The following is a 7,500-nucleotide window of genomic DNA, read 5'->3' on the forward strand; positions in this document are numbered from 1 at the left end:
TGAAACCAAGGAGTTGTGGCCTTGGAAGATGATCTGGAGAGGGAAAATACCACATAAGGTGGCTTACTTCACATGGCTTGTTGCAAGACAATCTGTTCTGACTCAGGATAACTTAATGAAAAGAGGAAAGGACTTATGCTCCAGATGTTTTTTTTGTGAATCTGAGACAGAGACGATAAACCATCTTTTTTTGCATTGTAAAGTGACTGAGAAACTATGGAAGTATTTCATTAACCTGAGAGGTATCACATGGACCATGCCTAGAAATACTGCAGAAGTCCTAGCATGTTGGAATAGAGATGGAAATCAGTCAGGACACAAGGAGAGATGAAGATTGTCCCTGCCTGCATCTGGTGGACAATATGGAGTGAGAGAAATCAGAGATGTTTTGAGAACAAGAGCATCCCTTTCCAAAGCATTAAAATGAATTGTTTAGTGACCTTTTACTTTTGGTGTATCCATTCTATTCCCAAGGATCCGGGGGACATCACCCTATTCTTAGATAGTTTATGAGGGAGATAGGTGTTTAGTTTCTTTTTGGTAAACCCTCTATACTTTTGATGTAATTACTACAGGAGTTCACTATTGGTGTACTTCTATGTTTATAATACCAGTTAACTTTCTCAAAAAAAAAAAGAGAGTACTCCTAGGTATTGATGTGATGGATGCCATCATCAAACAACAACAACAACTAACCCAGTGCAATCTCAAAAGTGGGCTCTGGGAAGGGTAGGGTGTATTTAGACCTTACCCCTAGCTTTGTGGGTAGACAGAATGTTTCCATAATGGATGTCATCTTCAGTAACCCATTTTCCATCTGAAATAGTGGACCTCATTTTCTTTTCATATAAGAGCATGCATAATAGTGTAGGATGCCTCATTGCCGTAAATACTTTAATATGGTCCCTAATATGGATCTAGTTATGGGATGCTGCAAGATGTAATCACATGTTTTCTTCCTATGACCGATAGTGTAGGTTCGTTAAGAGATAACTTGCAATCTCTTGAGTTTAAGTACACAAAAACTGGAATAATTTTTGCCTTAGATTTCATGGGATAACCATTGAGTTTAAATACAATATTGATAAGCTAACTACTCTTAGAAACTAGGACATGGTTTCCTCCCTTATTTAAATCCTGCTTGTCTCAAGCGCTGAGGTGGAAACTACCAGTATTTCCCTCTTTTTCAACAAATTGTTCCTCATCTTTTATCGAGTCAACCTAGAATAATTTCTTACATTGATAATCTCAGGTGAACAGTTCACCACTGATGAAACAAAAAGTCCTCTTAAGTCGTCTTTTTGCATTTCAAATCTGGTCAATTTCTTCACAAATCTGGCTTGTTGTTGAGGTGAGAAGTATGTTGTCTTTGATATACATACATCTAACAATTGCAAACAAAGAGGTTGCTCCTTCCTTTTCGTAAAGCTGGGAAATATTCGTCATAGCCAAATCGGGAGGATTATGCAACTCTACCTCAATTGAAGATTATGCAATTATACCTCAATTGCTATGTAATCAACAAGACCATTACATGTACAGTTCAATTTTTTACGCTTGTGTAAGGGTACCAACCCGCCAAACCAATTGCTCAAACTTTTCTTGGTATCTGGCACCATCCCAATTTGACTTAAGTTAGCCAATTCTCCCAAATTTTAACTTCTAATTGTTGGTCCAAAACAAAGGTTGCATTGACGTTTGAACTCATCCCAAGAGCATTGAGGCATATCTTTCTCTAGTTCAGAGTTGTGCAGTTCCTTCCAAATGAAAAGAAGTAAGTCTAATTCTTTCTTCTTCTGGTGTTTGTTGGTGTTGAAAGAAATGCTCGCACTTGTTCAGCCAACCCAAAGGGTCCTATTGGCCATTAAATTGTGGAAAATCCAACATTGTATATCTAGGAATGATGGAACTTCCTCCTGTTATGATTTTGACCCTCCTTCCACTGTAGCTTTACCCTTACAACCTCAATTATGACCGACATTTTCACTTGATTCAGAATTGGCCTTTGAATTTGCTAAATACTTTGCGAGTGCATCCAAATGACCATTTATGGCTTCATGTCTGGCTAAATTGGCTGCACATTCTTTTTGAAACAAGTTCACCAATTGTCCCCATTGTTGGATTTGGTCTCCCATAATGCCCAATGCCCGCTCTGATAACAAGTTGTTACGGTCCTTAAATGAATCTAGTTATGAGAAGCTGCATGATGGAATTAGATGTTTTCTTCCTACAACTATGGTTTTGGTTCGTCAAGAGAGAACCTGCAATCTCTTAAGTTGAAGTACTCAAAAATTGGAATAATTTTCTGCTTAGATTTCATTGGATAAATATAGAGTTTAAATACAATATTGATGAGATAACTGCTCCTAGAAACTGTGACATGGTTTCCTAACGTTACTGGAATGAGATACTGCTAATAACTACAATAAATAACCACTATTAAAACTTGTTGCTCCCAAATGCACATGCAAGTGTACGTGGTCGCAGAAGTAATAAATGGCTCTTTTAGAATCGAGTTGTCGAACCCAAAGGACTTACGATCAATTTATATTAATTCCACAATTTAAAGAAAGTGTTTTCAAGAACTTGTGTTTTTGTTCAATACTATTATTGTGAATTGTTAAATTATAAAAGTAACTAATAACGACAACTTCAATTTCGGTGATTGAAACAATGAAGGGACAATTCCAGGGCTGCAACATGCATAGGGTTTCATGTATCACATCTCAGCAATGAATTAACTATGGTTATCAAATGACCGATTTATAAGGTTGATTTTATGATCATGATCTCTCGACCTCTAATCGCCTACTCCAATTGAATGTCTAACTACATTGTTGAGCGGAGGTAGACAAAACTCAATTGGAAGCATTTGTATTTTTATCATGTTTCATAACCAAGCTCGGTGTTCGTTTGGGTGTCAATCCTGAACACGAATCTGAACAAGTGATATGCACGAGAGATTGAGCTCTTTGTATTCTTTGGTCTATCTACCTCTTTGTCTCTTGAGTTATTCTAGACAATATGTTTATCTCTATGGTGATCAAGCATGAAATACTAAAAACAAGAATACAAAAGTAATTTAAGCGATAACCAACATTAATTCAAAACAATTGATGCTCAACAATTACTCGTACCTACAACCCCAGAACAAAGGCTTTTAGCCAATCATAATATTCATAGACTCAAAAACTATCAATTTCATACAAATCGAATTTAAAGGAAAAGTAGAGAATTGAAACCTAAGACAAATTGCTCTTGCACACGAAAAAAAAAGTACTTCACAAAATAACCCTAGGGTCATATATATAGAGTTTAAGAAATTAATTCTCACTTTTAATTAACTTTGGAATCCTAAAACAACTAAAATTCATCGGAAAAGTCGGGGGCAATGCGCTGAATCGCTCCAAGAGAGGTCTGGGCATGTCCAGGCCTGGCGAAGGCGCCAGTAGTATGCCTGAAAGTGTTCTCTGAAGTTTTGAGGCTGGCACCCTGCGCCACCATCGCGCCTAATGTGCTGGGGCAGTGCGTCCAGCTTCTATTTGGTGCATTTTCGTTGTTGTCGTTTCCTTTGCTTTCGTTACGTGCATACTTCTTTAGGAACCCCTGCATATAACTAATCATATAGGTTAGTGTGCAATCATCGTAATAATTATCTAAATATACCAATTAAAATTAAGAATGCTCTCAAAACATAAGGTAAACACGGGCAATTCGTAGTAATTGGGCATATAAATACGCTCAAGATCACCACCCCACATTTAAACCTTTGTTCGTCCTCAAACAATCTCTAGATTATCAACTCATCATTATCACCTTTGGACTTATCCACCCACAGTAAAATCAACCAAACATATTCAATCATGCTTTTGTAATCCACACTTTATGCAACAATCAACAATTTAGTTAATTTTGTTAGTTTACCAATCAACACCACATAACCTCAATGAATGACTCTTCACGAATATTTCGGGCCAACGTAATCATATAAGAACACGCCAAAATACAATTCACCCAAATGTGCGTCATGAATGCCCTCACCATTTTTAGTATAGCCTTACACTCATCATATTTCAAACCAGTGTTATGAAAGGCGCTCGCTTTTCGCCTTTGGCGACAAGGCGAGGCGAGGCGACTTCAGAAAGGCGTGCCATGGCGACAGAAAGGCATAAGATGACGTGGTGTGGCGATGCAATAGGCGTCGCCTTTTTATTTTTTATTTTTGTATTTTTTTAAGGTCTGACTTAATAAATAAAAGCCAAAATTAGGGTTTTTTGGGTATTTTTGCAAACTTGACCTTCGCAAGACGCTCCTCCTCTTCTCCTCCTATTTCGCGATTGTTGCTCCTTCGTGGAGACTTCTTCTTCGTGAATCGCAATAGCAACTGCTGCTCCTTCTCAGGTACGAAATCTTATCTCTAGTTCTTTTCTTCTTCTCTTCTAGTTCTTATCTTCTTATCTTCTAGTTCTTCTCTTCTTCTTCTTCTCTACTCTCTAGTCTCTACTCTATTTTTTTTTTTGGTGGAACTACTATATTTTTTTTTTGGGTGGAACTACTCTGTTTTTCAGTATTTAGAGTTTGAGACTATGTTTGGTTCTGTACTTCTGTGGTAGACTGTAGTGCTCTGCTCACTGGGCTGGAATCTGTGTATATTTAAAAAAATAATAATTTGATCCTTCTATAATTATTTCTTCCCTACTTAATTTAGTTTTATACTAATTAATATCGTATTTATTTGTCCATAAATTGTGAATTCAATACGTCAGATGCTAACAAAAAGAGGGACATTGCTAATGAATGTTATTGTTATTGAGATTTTGGATATTTATATATGCAATTAAATATTTTGTATTAATTGGCGCCTCAATTCAAAAAGGCGAGTGGCTCGCCGTGTGGCGAGGCAGGCCCTTGTTGCCTTTTGTCGCCTCTCGCCGTCCAAAACACTGTTTCAAACCAAGGCCTATTTTTCAAAGTTTAGCACTCACCCTCAACAAATGATGTTCTTACATATTCTAACATACCATAAGCTTTCCCTTAGTGTACTTTTAACTTTCACAAAGCACTAATCATGGAATCAAGAGGACTTAAGTTTGGTTGTAATGTCGGCCTGAGGCAAGGGAGGGTACATTTAGGATATAATTAGTGACTATTCCTCTCTAATGCAGGTATTTTATTTTTCAGACATACTTCTTCAGCCACTTCTCTTTTCTTTGGTACAAACCTCATAAATATCCTTCAATTCATGTTTCAAGCTTTACCCTTTTGTATATTTAAGCAATTGTTTCCTATTCAAGCAATATTTTTCTTTTTTACATTTTTTTCAATACAAGTGCTTTTGCAATTTATAATCGCCATGTTTTTCACCTTCTTTCTTTAATTTCGCCACAAAACAAGCATTTCCACCCTACTTCACTTTTACCATTGTTTTCATTTTGCCTCTTAACATAGTGCATTAAGGATCAACTTTTGGATCAAACAAAGTCATGGTATCAATAAAAAAACATTCGACTCAATATGTGGTTAGTAAAAAATTAAAGGCTAAAAGGCTCAATGGGGCTTTACTAAGGACAAGTCATTTGGAAACACATAAGAAAGTTCAAATTGGCTATTCAGTGAAATGCCTCAATCCTATTCCACAATCCATACAAGTTACTTATTAAGCACACACAAGGCAAGTTCTAGATGTCATTCAATGCAAGAACTAGCAATTACTCATCCCACATGGCATCATGACATACACATAAGGATATAATCAACTTAGCATGCTTATACAAATCACATTGCGGTGTTTTACACTCAATTAAGCCCATCTTTATCAATTAGAGTCAAAGCAAAGAACCTATGTGTGTCTTAAGGTTACTAATCCCATTCAAGTTGCATACACAAGTGTGAACTACCCATGACGTTAGGCTAAGCAAGGTTTCAAAGTTCCGACAATTCGATTTCACCATCTACTACTCCTAGTAACTAATTTTCCCTTAAGGCAGTCGTCATCCATCCGTCATTGGGAACTGTCACTACTATGACAACTCTATGATTCAACACAATTAAATAAAATATTAGTCCTAGTCGGTTCAATGGGACTATCCTCGGGAAAAGAATCGAAAACAAAAATCAAGGAACCCACCTAAATAAAATAAAATACTTGATAAAGCAGTAAAATATATATATGGTAGTTCATCTTCCCCCACACTTAAACATAGCACTCTCCTCGGTGCACAAAACAAAACATAAGTAAAGAGTGAAAGAAAAACTCCCTTTTTTTGGCCTCTAGGCCTCTTGGCACTCAATCAACAGTTGCCACATTTGTGCAAAATCCACAACCATTAAGGCCGCTTCACCATCACCTGCGTCGGTATCATCATCATCATCATCATCATTCCTACCATCATCCGTCTCATCCTCCTCAGACTTATCATCTTCATCCTCAGTGGCATCATCATCATCGATAGGCTCTTGGAATGCTAGGCCCATACGACACATAAAAATTGCGCTATCCGTCAAAGGGTAACACTTTGTCAATGTTGCCATATCTTCCTCAGTCACCGAACGGCCACCTATCTGCAATTGAAGCTCGGCCATACCATACATTCTGCCCATCCAACTATCATCATGTGCTTGCCTATCCGCAGTAGATAACACTGGCCCATGTGACGCTTCTTGCGCCTTAGTTTTAGTAACATCAACCAAATGGCATACCAAATGAGGGGCACGAGGTGGACATACATCATGGACCTCCTCCTCAATCATCAAAGCACTTAAGTACCTAGTGAGCAAGCTCTCATAACAGAAACATCATCTCTTACTACTCCTAAACTTCAACATATTTTGACGCAAAATAGCGCCCACATTAACTTGTAGCCCTTCCATTAGTCTATAGATGAGCACTACTCTTTCTCTAGTTACTTCGGTGGTGTGCTTGCACGACATCAAAGTACTAGACACAATTTTTAACCATACACGTGCCTCTTGGTTTAAGTGGGCATAATGGAGAGTAGCATGTCTACCCATAACCTTGAAGCTAAATTGGAAAGGAAACCCTAAAATTATCTTTCAACTTTTAAAAACCTAAATTGATCGCCTTTTTTTAAGAAAATACAAAAGGCGATGCCTTTCTCGCCTCTGCCTTTGTCGCCATGGCATCGCCTTTTGATGATCGGCTCACCACAAAGCTAAAAGGCGCACATGATATATGAATTTGGTGGGTATTTGCAGATTCCTTAGAGGAAACATTCTTTACTTGTGATATCTGAGAGTAATAGGAGACACTGTCATTAAAGAGTAAATGAACATAACACATTATTTTTCTTGTTTCCATCTCCTTTGTCCCCTTTGGCTCTTGATGGCATAGTTCATTTTCATGTGAATTATGGGTTCTTTAAGAAGGTTTTCTCCTGCATCTTAGGGATATAATAGCGTTTTGCCTGAAGCAGCTTAAAGCTTTGGTTTCTTGCTAGTAATTTTTGTCTCTGTTTTCTCCACAAGAGAGGCTGAACTTTC

The 7,500-nt window shown here is 37.5% G+C and overlaps 1 protein-coding gene across 1 annotated transcript in view; it reads left to right on the plus strand.

The window, feature by feature from the left end:
* LOC102594302 (ribonuclease 2-like) overlaps positions 1 to 7,500 on the plus strand; it is an 18,372-nt gene that overhangs the window by 10,174 nt on the left and 698 nt on the right. The window lies entirely within an intron of this gene.

Source organism: Solanum tuberosum, unplaced genomic scaffold (assembly GCF_000226075.1).
Source record: "Solanum tuberosum cultivar DM 1-3 516 R44 unplaced genomic scaffold, SolTub_3.0 scf00053, whole genome shotgun sequence".
Classification (NCBI taxonomy): Eukaryota; Viridiplantae; Streptophyta; class Magnoliopsida; order Solanales; family Solanaceae; genus Solanum; species Solanum tuberosum.